A 16892-nucleotide genomic window follows, 5' to 3' on the forward strand; every position below is an offset into this window, starting at 1 on the left:
GCATTGACTCTAATGATTTCATCATGAGGACAATCCCTTAGCCAATGATCTTTGCCACACTTGTAGCAGGGTCCCTTAGGCTGTTGAGGTGCTCCTTGAGCTCCTCTCTGTTGGTATGCATGCCTCTGCCCGTCCATGCCTCCGTTGGCTATGAACAACAGTGTTCGTTCATCCAAGATGCATCTTCCTTCTCATGCTGCCTGTGTAGCTGTTGGTGGTCCTGTACTTCCAATCATGCTCCAAGGTTCTGGTGTTGGGGGTTCTTTCGGTGGATAATAGATAGGATTTGCTGCATATCCATTGGAATCTTCGTACTATTCATGCATAGGTACCAAAGCCTTCTCTTCTGGTTCGTCTACCGTTGGTGTGTATCTTATGCCGACCGGTCGTAATCCTGGTAGGGGTGGTTGTTGCCCCAATACTGGTTGTGGTCTTTCAACACCTACAGGTCCTGGTAGGTTACCTGCTTGATACCTAGGCATCAGTGGAAGTTGAGGAGATGTTACCTGAGCTTGGGGAGCATAAGGTCGCTCTCTCACATATCCCTTGTTATAATAACATTCCTCCGTCACATGGTTTGTCCATTTTTATTCAATAGCACACCACTTCGGCTGCTTAGCCTGAGGCTTGGCATACATATTAAATTTTTTTAGCACTTTCTCTACAAGCTGCTCCTGGCTTACAACTACTTCTCCTTTCGGTGATGTCTTAGCGGACTTGCTTCCACTTTGTTGTGAGGATGAATCGTCATCAAGATCCTTGAATTCACCCTCCTTGTAGACCGCACAATTGTCTACAAGGTAAAGAGCCTCCTTAGTTAACTCATTTAACGTCATGCTCCTCTTCATATGTAAGTCCTTCTGGAGATCTGCGTTCCTTAGTCCTTGAATAAATATAAGCACAAGTCTAGACTGGGTAGGCAGTTCTTCCACAGGGCATAACTTCACATATCTTTTTAGTCGTAGGGCTGCCTTTTGCACAGATTCCCCTTCTTTCTGTTTGAACTTATGGATTTGTGAGACTGTATTATGAGCTATCCCCCTTTGTGAGAATTCCTCAATAAACTCGTCAAAAACCTCCTCCATAGAATCGAAATCTCTACGCTCCACGGAGTCAAACCAAGTAGCGGCATCCTCTTCTAGGGTAAGTCCAAACCCTGCAAATTGAGTAGGAAAGTCCAAAACTTCTTCAGCTCTAATTACACGCACAAAGGCTGCTACATGATCCCTAGGATCTCTGTTTCCCGTGTATTTCTTGTTTACCTATTTTTGCACCTGAGAAGGTCTAATTCTTCGATGGTCTACAAATCTCATCATTGGTTCTCCTCGTCCTACTTGTATACCTCCTCTGGCCTTCAATAGTGGGAGGGTTCCTCTCCCAGAGGTGCCCCTAAGCCATAATTTCTGATGGTTCTTGCAAGAGGTGGTTCATCTCTTCTAACTCGTTCTATGGGTTGTCTTCCTGGCTCTGTCGACTCTTGAGTTTTTGGCTTACTCTCGCCTTGATATCGTGAATAGAGTGGTGGTTCTTGTAAATCTCTGAGCCCTCTTGCGGCTGGATAACCATCTCTGTTTTGGTCTTGTTCTAATGTCGCACTTTGTTGAAGCCATGACTGCAATGATGGTTGGGTTGCTTGTTGGTTCTGGTAGTTGAATGTATGTTGTCGGTTAGAATTTGCATCGTACTCTTCTGAAACTGGATTTGTTGACTTGCTAGGGGTATAGGTGAACCTTGGTACTTCTTCGGGGACATATGTTGATGTTTCTGGAACTGTTGCCTTTTCTACCTCCTCTGGGAGAATTCGTTTGTATTCTCGCCCGTACCTGTCAACAAAAATGATATCCTTCCCCATAGCAGTTTCATAAGAGAATAAGTAAAGAACCTTGTCTTTGCTTAATTCATTTGGGTAGGGTTCTTTGCATTGAAAATAAGAGACTACTCCCTCGCTCTCATGCTTGTAAATTCCCACATTCTCATTATAGGTAGAGACCCTGGTTGTTATTTTATCAATTTTTGGAGGTGGCTCTTGAGCCTCTGAGACCATTTTTTCTTTTGCCACATTATCTCCATATATGTTATAATCCTTAGGGTTACTAACTATCAGATAGTGGTTCCCCTTTTCGTCTCGGAATCTATCTCCATCATCATAGACTCGAATTATCTCCAGTCTCTTAGAAGGTCTTTCTTATATACAAATACTGTTGGAATTAGGGTTGCAGAGAAACACACACAGCTTGGAGAAGACGAAGGAAGCTCAAGGCACACAATAGAGAGTGTGTTACTTAGTGTGCAATGGAAAAGATAGATAGCCCTAGAGTGATGGGCGTATATACGATGCACGGGGGAAAAAACCTCCTAAAGAGGGAAAAAATGCCCCGACGGTTCTAGTGTGTTCACATACATCACTACTACATGTATATGGTAACAAATCCCCCCTTGAGTGATGCGGTGAACCAGAGCTGGCACATGAGTAAAGGGAAGTGCCATGCCCTGAGGACAGGATCAGTCCACAAAGGGGAGTAAGCCCAAAGCTTTGCGGAAAGCTTCAAGCTTCTCACGAGACAATGCCTTTGTGAAAAGATCTGCAAGGTTGTCCTGTGTTGGCACATAAGCCAAGTTGATCTCTCCTACTGAGAGCCTCTCCCTGACATAGTGGTAATGCACCTTGATGTGCTTTGTGCGAGCATGAAAAACTGGGTTCCTCGCAACTGCCAATGCGCTCTGACTGTCAGTGTAGATAGTGTTGGCAGTGTCCTATCCAACACCCAAATCAGCCATAAGGCGTCTGAGTCATACACACTCAACCGTAGCTGTGAAGACTGCCCTGTACTCAGCCTCACAACTCGAAGTGGCCACAGTAGGTTGCTTCTTGCTCAACCATGATATAGATGAACTGCCAAGCATGAAACAAAAACCACTTGTGGACACTCGCGTGTCAAAACAACCAGCCCAATCTGAGTCCGAAAAAGCATGTAAGTCTGGCGGCAATGATCCCCCCCTGGGATAAAACAAGCCAAGATGTAAAGTGCCACTAAGGTAGCAGAAAATCCTCTTGACATCCTGCCAATGCTTAGACCCTGGGCTATGCATAAATTTGCTGACCTGTGAGACTGCAAACTGAATATACGGCCTCGTGTTGCATACATAAATGAGGCAGCCAACAGCAGTTTGGTAAAGAGTGACATCAGCAGGATCGCCAGCATCATGTAGACTTAACTTCAAACCTGTTTCCATGGGAGTGGCAATAGGTTTGCAATCCTCAAGTCCAAACTTACATAGCAATGTCTCTATGTAACTTTTCTGACACAAGGCAATACCACCATCACACTGCTTAAATTGTATACCCAAGTAATGATGCAACAGCCCCAAATCTTTCATCTTGAAAGTAGCATTCAAATCAGCCTTAAATTCAGCAATGTGGCTCTCATTTGGTCCAGTGATCAGCAAATCATCAACATAAAGAACCACAATGAGAAGTACATCACCCTCACGCTTTACATACAATGTGCTTTCTGTTGGACTGTTACGAAAGCCTCGTTTAACCAAATGAGTGTCAGCTTTCTCATACCAAGCACGAGGAGATTGCTTCAACCCATACAAAGCCTTCTTACATCTGCACACTTTGTCCTCTTGTCCTTTTATGACAAAACCGCGAGGCTATGTTACATAAACTTCCTCAAATATGTCACCATTCAAGAAAGCAGTAACAATGTCTGATTGATGTACATCCCAACCAAAATGAGCTACCAATGCACATAGAAAACGTACAGTAGTCATACGACAAGTGGGAGCAAAAGTCTCTTCATAATCTATGCCTTTTTGCTGTGCATAACCTTTTGCAACAAGTCGAGCCTTATGGCGATCGATCTCACCATCCGCCTTGCGTTTCAACTTGTAAACCCACTTCGTACCAATGGCCTTTTTTCCAGGAGGCAAATCACATAAAGTCCATGTGTCATTTTCTATAAGTGCATCATATTCTGATTGCATGGTAGCCATCCAATTTTTTGAATTTTGTGCTTAATCAAAAGTCAGAGGCTCCTCAACATCATGTAAGCTAGACACAGCCAAAGCATAATAATCTGATGCATAAGATGCATGGCGAGAGCCTGAACGAGTACGACTAGACAAAGGTGCATCCAATTTACTGTCACGCAAAGTGTGCACCAGCCATTTTGGCATACCTCTAGTCTGCTCATTTTCAGCCCTTTCCTCATCAAGTACATCATGTACATCTGCATCAGTAACAGGCTGATCTAAAACATTTTCAGAAACCCCCATAGGCTGTACATTTGCCTCATTGGAACTTACATTTGTATTTCCACCACTGAAAAGAGTCAACAAAGTGTCATAAATGTCCTGTGAGCTTGTCTCTAGTACATGACAGCAAGGACTGAACAGAATCTTCCACAAACACTACATCCCGTGAAACCAGAATACGTTTTGTTTGCGGATGATACAACCTGTATCCTTTGCTTTCAGCACTATAACCAACAAAAATACATTTGACAGCCTTATCATCCAATTTTCTGCGCTGCACTTGTGGCACCAAAGCATATGCCAAACAGCCAAAAACACGCATGTGCTCAATAGAAGGCTTTCTATCATGCCATGCTTCATATGGAGTAATAGACTGCAAAGCTTTCATAGGACACCTGTTAAGTACATAAGTGGCACACATGATGGCCTCAAGCCAAAAAGAATGTGGCAAAGATTGACTTTTGACCATACATCGTGCCATTTCCGTCAGTGATCTGTTTTTCCTCTCAGCAACACCATTTTGCTGAGGTGTATAAGGCACTGTACATTGGTGTTTTATCCATGACTAGCCAGAAATGCATTAAATTCATGAGACATATACTCCCCCCCTCGATCGGAACAGAGGGTGCCCATAGTACATTTCGAGACATTTTCAGCCATAGCCAGAAATTGTTTGAAGCACATAAAAACTTCTGACTTCGCTTTAAGTGGAAATACCCATGCATGCCTAGAGTAATCATCAATGAAAGTCACGAAGTACAGCTAATTTCCCAAGGACGGAGTTTACATGGGCCCACAAACATCACTATGCACAAGCTGCAACCTGCATGTGGCCCGAACTGAACCATCCTTTGGAAATTTAGAACGCTGCATCTTACCCAAAATACAGTCTTCACAAACATGTTTGACAGGTGCTTCAAGAGGCGGCAAAGAAGCAACCATATCAGATTTGTGCAAACACAGCAAACTGACAAAATTCAGATGACCAAAACGTGCATGCCAAAGTTTTGCATCTGAAATAGCCCTTGAATCTGCAACAGCATTTGCAAAATCTTGTCCACACTTGTCATACAAAGTGAGCTTATACAGCCCACGGCACAAAAGCCCAGATGCAACAATTTCATCACCAAAAATGAGATCATGAAGTGTACATCTGTCATCCACAAATTTGACTACAAGTCCAAGTCTAGCAAGTGCGGATACAGACAAGAGATTCTTCTTGATCCCAGGTACATAAAGTGCATCAACAAGTGTGAAGGAACTGCCATTAGAAGCAGTGAGCACAATCTTTCCAACTCCCTGAACTAGATAAGAGGCGTTGTTGGCACAAGTGATTGAATTCCCATGAGGGACAAACTCGAGAGAGGTAAACAATTCACAATGTGAGGTAATGTGCTTTGTAGCACCACTGTCGGAATACCACACATGTGAATCTACAGCAACTGACAAGCATGCATCATGGACAACAGGATTGTAAGTGTACTCTGCGCTAAAAGCCCATTCTGCATCAACATCAGCAACACAGTCTCCTTTCACAGAAGACTTAACAATGGCTTCATTTGTAGTGGAACCAACATTTGCAGTGGAACCACCCTCTTTCTTCTTAGGATCTTTGGCCTTCAACCTAGGACACGACTTGATCAAGTGATCATTGGCTTTACAATAATGGCAACGCATCTTCTTTTTGCCCTTATCAACAGAATTTCCAGACGAAGTACTGCTAGCAGAAGCATTAGGAATAGAATTTTTGCCACTCGCAGCAGAACCATAAGAAGTGGCTGCATTACTGTTACCACCCTTTCTTTGAGAAGCAATAAAGGCCTGCTCAACTGCACGCTGCCTAGTCCTGTTTTTTTTGGAAAGTGACTCTTGCAACAGCAATGTGCATAATGCACCAAACTTGACAACTTCTCGATTTCCTTGGGTCATAAGTCTCCAAGTACTAGCAAAAGTCTAGTAAGAATCTGGTAAGGCATCAAGAACAATCTGCACAAAGGAACTGTCTGAAATGACTTCACCAGCAGAAATAAGTTGCTCATTGATATCCTTGACACTAGCAAGGAAAGTGTCCAAAGCAATTTTAGCCTCATTGCGGCTTGCATAAAGACCTGCTAAAATATCCCCAAGTCTGTTTTGCAAATTTTGCTGAACGGATGTGAGGAACAATGGTGCGCTTCACAGACAACGCAATCAATGCATGAGCCTGCGCATCCTTAACATCCCAACGAGCTTGTTCTGTCGTAGGCAAAACAACTCTTACAGCTGCAATCCTTGCAACAAGACCTGCAACATCCTCAACATCGCCTACATCCTCAGAACCAGGACGTACATCAATGCCCTGCACAATGTTCCCGCACCCTTTGACACAAGAACATGTTGCATCATATAAGCCCACATAGGGTAGTTGTCCCCATCCAACCTGTCCTCAACAGCAAACATCTTGAACACATCTGTGTTGTTGTTGTCAGCCATGGTAAATGTTGCACCTGATGTGAAAACTGTCCGAAAATAGGAGAAACGGAGCGGGAACAACCTGTGCTATATAGCACAAACCGTAGAAGACTATAAGGCACATGTTATGCAGAAAACGGCACTGACAGAAATTCTGCACAAAATGACGAAATAGCCTGTGCAGTACTGCCTGTAGTGGAAACGGAGGCCGAAATGAGCCCAAATCAAAATTCTGAGCAGACCAAGCTCTACGAGCTTACCCAAAATGTTTGTCAACCTGCGAACGCTCGCCAAAGCTCACTGAAATCGGAGAAAGTGAGCAGGCGTGTGCTGGAGCAGCTGGCGACTAAGCCAGGGAGGACATGACCTACTCTGATACCAATTGTTGGAATTAGGGTTGCAGAGAAACACACACAGCTTGGAGAAGACGAAGGAAGCTCAAGGCACACAATAGAGAGTGTGTTACTTAGTGTGCAATGGAAAAGATAGATAGCCCTAGAGTGATGGGCGTATATACAATGCACGGGGGAAAAAACCTCCTAAAGAGGGGAAAAATGCCCCGGCGGTCCTAGTGTGTTCACACACATCACTACCACATGTATATGGTAACAAATACACTTGCGTCCCCGATAGTCATAATAAACTAGGGCTCCCCTAGCGTTTGTTCTTTCTAAGAAGATTATAGTGAACTTGGCATCGTTCAAAGGGTTTTGGGAGGTACTTCCTCCTAGCAGTTGTCCTTCACCAGAGAAACCTCCTGGCTGTTGACTACCCATCATGAAGAAGGACTTATTTGATGAAGTGTTTGTATCACTACCTTCCTCAATGATCGGGGCTAATGGATCTAGCCTTGCCTGGGTTACACTTTCTTCAGTGGATACTAAGCTACCCTAATCACCTGCCACTTTTTGGTCTCTAGGAATGTGTCTTCCTGATCTTAAATTCATCAAACTTAGCAATGCAATTTATCCCAAATCCAACCACTCACCTGGCAAGGGATCAGTTTCCGCACAACTTCTTGCCTTGCTGTTGAATATACCTGTACACAAGCGTTTAATTTCAGCAATCGAATCAAAATATTTAACCGCTAGAGGTGGTCTTAGTAATGATTGGTATAACTGGGGGCTTAACCTCAACCACTATTGTACTCTATACACTCAAGATGTTCTTGATTAGGTCTGCTAATCTGGAACTGTACTTTACCCGAGTGTTTGTCAGTTAGAGGTAAAGTCTTAATTCCGTCTATGCGCCATCAAAAGGTCAAACAAGGTCCAATTTCACTTATGAAAGAAGTTCTGGAACTCTTAAGTCAATTGGAACATCACTCTATGTCCACAGTTAGATTTTGACTTCAATAAGACCCTGTAGACATCCTACGCGTAGCATGTCTACCTACCCTATTTCGGCTGAAATTTGCACTATAGATTCCCCTTGATGTGCTGAGTCCACAACTGTTCTCACTTTTTGATTTGGACACCTATAAGCTGGTCAATTGATCAGAAACCTGTTCCAACAGCCTGATGTTGATCTGACCAGTCAAATCAACTCCAATTTGGACCAAAATTGACTAGGAGGCTTGCGTAAGGCTATACAACACCTTGCTATGTCTACATTCAGATTTTGACTTCAATATCATGCCTTAGACATACTATGCGTAGCATGTCTAACTGCACAAAATTGCTCCAAATTCAAACCACATACTCCTCTTAAGGTGCTGATCACTCTGGTATACTCACAGTTGGATTTGGAGTGCTAAATCATTGTGAACACATCCTACGCGTAGAATGTCTAAGTGCTATGTTTGACTCCAAACTTGAGCCACAGCTTCCCCTTGATATCAGCAACCCAATGCTATGCTTAGATTTTAGTTTGGATTTCAAAAGATCCCAATTTTAGATATTCTAGCCTTTTTCAGTCAAAAATGCTAAAGTCTACTTAAAATCCAATTTTCTCAGCCAATTGGGATGAAACCTTTCTCATGCACTTAATAAATCATAGATCATGCTCATAAAGACATCCTGTGGTTTTGGTCTCAAAAATTATGCCTTGGGCCCAATTTGGGTAAGATGTCTGGCAATTTCTGTCTTTTGGCCTTATCCTATCGAGGTATGGTCAAGTTCCCCCTTACAAGTGAATATAGGGTAATTGCTACCTTCTAAACGCATTGGTCATCTTAGATTTTCAAAATTCTCACCAGAACACCCTCTAGACATCCTACACGTAGGATGTCTACTGCTCCTTTTCTCAGACTTAAGTGCTACTTTGCCTTCCCTATGCTCTCAGAAAGTGCCAATATGCCTTACAAGTGCAAAATATGCAAATTTCTCTCAATTTAAACCTTTTCTGAACTTTTACGTTTTCTGAGTCCGCCTTTTAGCTTTCGGGCAATCCAATAAGGGAAAAACACTCAAGTCTATATGTTACTAGGGTGAAACCCACCCTCTGAACACACAAGTGACCTCAGTTTTCCCAAATTCCCTGCTAAAAACCCCCTGGAGACATGCTACGCGTAGGCTTTCTATTGTCTTAAAATTTAAATTTTTTCTTACAGAAGTACTCCCTATGCTCTGCAGCTCTCTCAGAAATACTCACAGAAACTTTTGAACTTCAATTCAGCTTCTGAACACTCTTTTCTGTCTTTTACAGCTCTTTGATGAGCCTAACAACAAATATAACATGCATGAAGTGCTCCAGATCATAAATCGTGATGTCCTACTTACCCTACTCCTACTCATCATATGAGATGGTGATTTTGGTGTCTCGATTGCTTCCTGGCCTCTCCGGACTCTCAAGCTATCCTTTCACCGCCTCTACCACTCAACTCCTACTCTCCTAGCTAATACTACCTAAGTCGAAGGATTTAGGCCAGACACATGCTCCCTAGACTCCTCCTAAGACCTAGAGATAGAGAGTCCCCCACCCTCTGATCCTATCTAAATGTAAAATAAGACTCTAGCAAGCCAGAGAATCCCTATCCTCAAGGACTAGTCTCGGTCACCTACCTAGGGTTTTCGTCCCCGACAGTGGCGCCAATGTTGGCAGATACGCCGCGACGGACGTCAGCCCAGCGAGAACTCACCGAACAAAATTTGTCAGCTAAGGACGAAGCTCGACCCGCAGGCGCGTGGAAGCAAGCATAGGGTGTCAACCTACACTCGACCGACTATTGACTACTTCCTACAGAGGTCTCTACCCAATGTCTAAGTTACAACCTTCAAGAGTACACAAGAGGAGATTTCCTACAACGCTTTCAAGAGCCAAATACCCACCAAACGTTCTAGAAACGCTATGGAACTTGAGGGAAATCCTATTAACACCAATAGGTCGCTCTCCCTAAGGTCCGTGCCCAAAACCCAAACCCTAAACACCCTATACAGAATCGTGTAGGATGTCTGGTCGAATTTTATAGGTCGTCGTTTCTGAAAACTAAAGTACCTAATGTATAGCTCTACTCATTGCGAACGCGTAGATATGCTGAAATGCAAAAACGGACAACGTATGCTCACCGAATCGCCAGATATAGCTCGTGGATCGATCTCGCAAAGCTGGGTCGTACACGTGCAATGTAGGTGTTGACGCGTAGCTCTCTCCGAGGGCAACACACTGCACTTCTCCGCACTCGATTCCGACTACCAGTGTGCGCGTCGCGTCAAGATAAACTCTCACTCTCTCTCGTACACAGAGTACGCTCAACTCATACAGACAAAACTTATAAAAATGACAAAGGGTTTTTCTGCATTAAGGTCAAAAGTGGTATAAATACCTTACAATCTCAAACCATTAAGGTCAAAAGTGGTATAAATACCTTACAATCTCAAACCATTAAGGTCAAAAGTGGTATAAATACCTTACAACCCTAATGTTCCAATTTAACCATTTACTAAGTCTAAATGTCAAAAATGGGATACAATTTGGAAGCTTCTGCAAGCCCCACTATTTACAAAGGTAAAATGACGGTTTCTTCTCAATTAAGGAATGATTACAAAGAAAATTAGTATCCCGCTAGGCAATCATCCTCCATTGAGTGTGTCTAGCCACTAACAAAGATCTTGAAAGTTTTTTGGAGAGAACAATCACTGCATGGTTACTTGGTTGGATCTATGCAAGGGACAAACGAGAGTATATTTGCAATAGGTTGGTAAATGCAGCAGCTTGTGATAGGGAAACCTTGTACGTATTGGAGCAATACATGAGAAAACACAATGTTTAAAGATGTATTTATGGTCATTGAGCCTCTTGACATAGTATCTTTTACAAGGATGAGTTGTAAAATACTCTGATCCATGTAAATATGTGAATTGGATTCTATTTTCTATCTTAGTGTTTCTAAACACCACTATATTTTGAGGTCCCTCTAATTCTAAAATTTGTTTTTGATTATTTTAGATTCTTTTCATTATTGATATAGCCAATTCTTTAACGTTATTGTCTCAAATTTGAGCTCTTGTTTCAAAGAAATTTTTTCACATGTATAATGAGAATTGAGTTTAATGCCATGCTTCCCTCATGCTTTTGATGTCACTGTAGTCGATGCATATAACTATGTATTTAAATACACATGTCCCTATAGATACATGTTAAGGGATATATGGGACTTAGAGTGTAACTGCCAATAGATGATAGCTCAAACTACACAAAAATACTAGGTTTTTCAATAGCGTTATAAGAAATGGGACATGAATAATTCCCAAAATTCTTAAATATGTCTTACTACGTCTAAATCAAGGAGAAGACTATATCATACACACACTAAGGTAACGTTTTCTTGTTCTTTTTATGCTTTTTCACGTGGTTGAAAGTGATTTACCTTTCATGCTTACTTAAATTCATGTTTAAGCTCTCATGTTTCCATAAGCAAGCCTTTCCCTTGCTTTCTTGGGAAGAATAAATAACTTCTTAATTTTGTTGTTTCCTTCTAATTATGGTTCATTACTAATCATAACTAACTATATTGCTAACAACTAACCATGATGTTATTTCAAGTTCTTAGATTACCAAACTAATATGACATAGAGAGAGTAGAAAGTACTCTCTCTAACCATAGGTGGCTGGAGATCATCTTTACCTAAATAGTATGCATGATTGAATGGTGACTAATATCCTTAATTATCCCTTAATCTCCCGCACAAACCTTTTTTTTATTCTTAAGTTATTTTATACTCTTAACTAAATTACTCTTATAAATGTAATGTCATAAATCAAAGGCAACTAAGTAATGAAATTGTTTTTGGAACTAACCATATTTTTCAAAAGAGAAATTATAATTTCTCCAAAAGAAATGCTCTTGATCTTGCATAAATTGTATGTGTAAAAGTTTTAGTGGCATACTAAATTAATATCTAATTTTCAAAAGGAATGAGTTTTGAAGGGTAAGTTTATCATAAGCAAAGACGTTTTCTTTAAGAAAGAAGATTCCCATTCCAAATAAGGTCATTCCCTCCCTTCCCTCTTACCAATTGGAAAATCCCAAATCTTTAAGTCTCTCCTAGCTGTGATTAATCCTCTCCACGATATCCAGGTATGCCCAAATCTTTAAGTCTCTCCTAGCTGTGATTAATCCTCTCCACGATATCCAGGTATGCCTAAATCCCATCTCAAAGAAGAATTTGTTGATCATTCGTACTCCATTACATGAGCATTTTGCACGACAGTAGTATGTCCACTCTTAGAAATTCACAAATCACTCTTAGACTATCATTCATCGAAGGATTCTACTCTTGCATAAACCATCATTTAATCTTGCACAATCAATTAAAGGAAGTTTTAGCTTATTTGTCTGAAAAATCACAAGTTATGCATTCTAAATGTTAGTGTTTACTACTTATGGTACACACTTAAGCAAAGGTCATTGTGTAGAGCATATGCATTTTTCATTTCAAGTTTGTCTATTTTCAAGGTTGTTTTGCAACTACGAAGAAGGGGGCAATAAGGAGATACCTTCACGGAAGTGATGAACGTGTTGCTTGAATATAAAACTCTCATTGCTTCCATGGAGATGCTCCATGGATGGCAAATGGTCCAAAGAAAATGAATGGAAATCGCCCAAGACGGGGTTAACTTGAAACTTACGTCGAGACAAAACCTTAAACTACCAAGAGGCTCGTTATATTTCTTAAGGTCTTGTTTCAGTAGACATTAAAAGGAAATAGGAACTAAGGGATTATAACTCAAGGAACTCACTCTAAATTTCAACTAGGATTAAAACTTTGTCCAGAAGATTTGATGTGGATAGCCCTAGCATAACATAGAAGATTTAAGCGTGAACTTTGTCAAGGATCCATTTCTATTCCCATTCACACATATGTTATTAGATGAGATAGCAGGCCACAAAATGTATAGCTTCATGGATGGTTATATGACTAGAATCAACTCAAAATTGCACCAAAGGATAGAGCAAAGACAACCCTCATCACTGAATGGGGAGTATTCGTGTACCTCGTAATGCCATACGGACTGTGCAATGCTCCAACTACTTTTCAACGATATATGATGGAGATTTTCAATAAGTTCTTACATAAGTTTTTAGCTATTTTTATGGATGATATTACAATGTTTTCAACCAACAAAATGCTCATCCTATTTCTTGAAATGGTCTTTGAGAGATGCAAGGAAAATAATGGTGCTTGATGTTAGGACCTTTTGTAAGACTTGTGATATTTGTTAGAGAATGGGAAGGCCAACAACAATAGATATAACACCACTGACTCCCATACAACCACTAGGAGTGTTTCTGAAATGGGGATTGAACTTCATGGGTCCACTCAAGAAACACACCCCTAGGAAGGACAAATACATTATCATGGCTACATGTTATGTGAGTAAGTGGGTCGAGGCCAAGGCATTACCAAACAACGTTGCAAAGTGAACACCATGGTTCTTGCATGAGCACATTGTCTACAAATTTGGCTGTCCAATTGAGATTGCCTCAGATTAGGAGACTTGTTTTATCAACATATCCTAGCTTAAATCTTTTCAATCAATCATCGGAAATTGACACCATACTATCCCAAATGCAATGGGCAGGCTGAAAGCAACAATAAGATGATCAAGACCACTCTAACAAAGATTTTTAGAAAGAGCCTCATCATTGGGATGCTAAGCTTTGGACAGCACTATGGGCATACAAAAAAGCCCACAATGTCTCAACTGGATTGACACCATTCAAAATGGTATATGGAACGGAAGCAATCCGGGCCCATGGAATTTGCAATTGCCAGTTTGAGAATGGCAATCGAACGTGATTTTAATGTGAATTTGAAGAATAGACTAGATGAATTGATGAAGCTAGATGAAATCAAAGCCATGCTAGAATAGGAAGTGTCCAGAGGAGAAGGAAACACTGGTACGATAGAAAAATAAAGGTTCGGGAGTTCAAGAAGGGGGATTTGGTTTTACTATATCAGGAAAAGCTAGGCCCAAAGAAGCCTAATATGAAGGTCGCATTGTCAGGACTATATGAGATAGATCGGGTTTTCTCCAATGACACAATCAAAATTAAGGATTTATCAAGTTTATTGCCAGGGGTCTATAATAGACATAAAATCAAGTTGTATTTTTCTAGATTAGGCGAACCCCTAGCACTAGCACAACACAACACTGTCAATTTAGAATAAGATGAGAAACAATTAGATGTGCTCAACATCAGATTACAGAGACTAGGATTAGTGGAGGATCAACACCAAGTATCACTATTATGGATTGTTCTAGTTCAAGATCAAATAATCAAGGAATCGAAGGAGACTGACTTTCCTAACAGTAACCAACGAATCACTAATGATCAAATATTTTTGGGAATCTCGTCGATACTCATGACAATGACAAACTAATGCATGTGCACCACATCAAAAACATTGGATAGAACCATGAGGCATCAGACGAGTGGCGCATTCATGGCATGAATTAGAATAATTATGAGACGCGTGTGCGACCCAACTTTAGTTCCTCAGCATCTCGTGTGACTTGCACCTTGGCCTGCAGAGCTCCTTGTGCCATCATCCGCGTCACCTTCGTGCACATTGCTTATTATGTGTGCATTGCCAACTCCTTCACCCTCTCCAACGTTCGCTACATAGTCGAATACTCGCAAGTGTTCCTGCTCTGACTCACCCTCATCATCTAGTGAGCTTTCCTTCTCTACACAGAGTCTTTTTCCAGGGTTCTAAGATGGGGAAGAAAGGTCAACTTATGTTGCATGCCATGCAAGCTTTCGTAAATCTCAAAGCTATGGAGCTTGAAGAACTTTTGCAACCAATCAAACATGAATGTTTAATGCCACGTCACAACATAGGGAAGTATGTGTTTTAGGTAAATGAAAGGACACTGCTACGATTATGGGGTATGAAGGTGGTGCTCAAGGCCAATAGAGCTGCAAGCATCATCCAACAATTGATTGATACATTCAATGCTCACACTGGTACAACTGAAATCAATGGCCGATTAGTCCAAATGATAGCAACAATCTTAGCTCATGTGCATTTACCATTCTCATCAAGGCCGCAACCCTATTCAGTTGATGAAGTAACTAACTTACTGAAGAAGAATGATCAGGCTGCCAAGAAGAAACACAAAAGTGGTGGCAAGGGCATCCCAATGTCCCCACTATAGTTTAAACCAGCTTATAAGTTTGCAGCGAAAGCAATTAGCCTGAAGAACGATCCCAACTGAAGTATGTTTTTAGAAAATCTCTTCAACATGCTACTAGCCAAAATAAAAAATCCCAAGGCAAATCTCAGTTCCATCTTGTATAATAATATCATGCAACAGTCTGCAAAGGTGAAGACCCATAACTTGTTAATGCATGGTATGTGTGGCAGCTCCTATATTAGGTTACTTGCATTCCTGCACATGTGAATGCAAAGAATTCTTGTGCAAAAGTCAAATGGGAGGGAACTCATGCTACTTAGAACACTGAACAGGGGACCCAAGAAGACCAGACATGTGAACTAGCTCTAGTAACATCTGGTTTGAAAAGGACAGTAGAATAGTCGGAAGCAGGCACATCAAAGCTAGCAGCTAAGAAACACAAAATGACATTCAATTTGTTGGAGAAATTGAAGGCCAAGCAAAAGACAACCATAACATCTACTAGTGCAAAGATGACACAACATGAAGTAAGTCGGATTGAAGGGACTTCTTTTGATAAAGCTATTGAACTACCCGAAACACCCCTAGAGCCTACTGTGGTTAAAGGGATAGAACAAGCCCGTGCGAGTGCTTTAGAATAGGCCTTGGTGGTACCCTTGTATATTCCACATTCCGTTCTAGACAGAGTATAGAGGCTAAAGAAGAAGCCAATGGTGGGAAACCTTGTTATCAAGGCTGCTGCCAAACTCTTGGTGCCATACAAAACTTTAGTGGTTGTGTATGAGACTGACCAGAAAGATTGTGATACAATCACTGATAGCTGGATGTGAATTGTGGATGTTTTATCCTGCTCTATATCCTAAGTACAACAAGCCTGTTGATCAATAGATGTACTTAAAATGGATGAGTTGAGAGAGTGGTATAAGGATAGGAAAGTCAGGTGGGTGAGAGAGTGGTATAAGCACAGTAAAGCCCTGTACAATATTCTAAACACCCTTCGCCACAAGAACATGTTGCATCATATAAGACCACATAGGGTAATTGTCCCCATCCAATCTGTCCTCAGCAGCAAACATCTTGAACACATCTGTGTTGTTGTCAGCCATTGTAAATGTTGCACCTGATGTGAAAACTGACCGAAAAGAGGAGAAATGAAGCAGGAACAACACGTGCTATATAGCACAAATCGTAGAAGACTGTAAGTGACCTGTTATGCAAAAAATGGCACTGACAAAATTTCTGCACAAAATGACGAAATAGCATATGCAGTATTGCTTTGTAGTGGAAACGGAGGCCAAAATGAGCCTAAAATTTTTGTCGACCTGCAAACGCTCGCCAAATCTCACAGAAATCAAAGAAAGTGAGCAAGCATTTGCCAGAGCTGCTGGTGACTAAGCCTGGGAGGATGTAACCTGCTCTGATACCAATTGTTGGAATTAGGATTGCAAGAAAACACACAGAGCTTGGAGAAGACGAAGGAAGCTCAAGGCACACAACATAGAGTATATTACTTACTGTGCAATGGAAAGATAGATAGCCCTAGAATGATGGGCGTATATACAATGCACGGGGATAAAAACCTCCTAGTGAAGGAAAAA

The sequence above is a fragment of the Adiantum capillus-veneris genome, chromosome 27 (assembly GCF_014529385.1).
Source record: "Adiantum capillus-veneris isolate H3 chromosome 27, ASM1452938v2, whole genome shotgun sequence".
NCBI lineage: Eukaryota > Viridiplantae > Streptophyta > Polypodiopsida > Polypodiales > Pteridaceae > Adiantum > Adiantum capillus-veneris.